Below are 250 nucleotides of genomic sequence, written 5' to 3'. Positions count from 1 at the left end.
GCAAAAAAAAACTGTAAAATCGCAATTCCTTTAACTAACCCGCTAAAAAGGGAACTAATCAGGCAACTTACTTACAGTTTGACGCGGGATGAAATCTGAATATTTTCCAATGTCATTACCCAGACCGCACCGTGGAATAAATTGAATCAGGGTAATAAATGCGGAATTGCCTTCATTTGCAAGTTTGGCTGGATCGACCTCCTCCCCTTCGCGCTCACTATTGCCATCACGCGCACACATGTTCTTGCCT

At 43.2% G+C, this 250-nt stretch overlaps 1 protein-coding gene across 1 annotated transcript in view; it reads left to right on the top strand.

Moving 5' to 3' along the window:
* LOC119589097 (phospholipase A2-like) overlaps positions 1-250 on the top strand; it is a gene marked incomplete in the record, with an annotated part of 37826 nt that overhangs the window by 33695 nt on the left and 3881 nt on the right.

Source organism: Penaeus monodon, chromosome 25, assembly GCF_015228065.2.
Source record: "Penaeus monodon isolate SGIC_2016 chromosome 25, NSTDA_Pmon_1, whole genome shotgun sequence".
NCBI classification, from domain to species: Eukaryota; Metazoa; Arthropoda; class Malacostraca; order Decapoda; family Penaeidae; genus Penaeus; species Penaeus monodon.
This window is presented reverse-complemented; position numbering and strand designations above follow the sequence as displayed.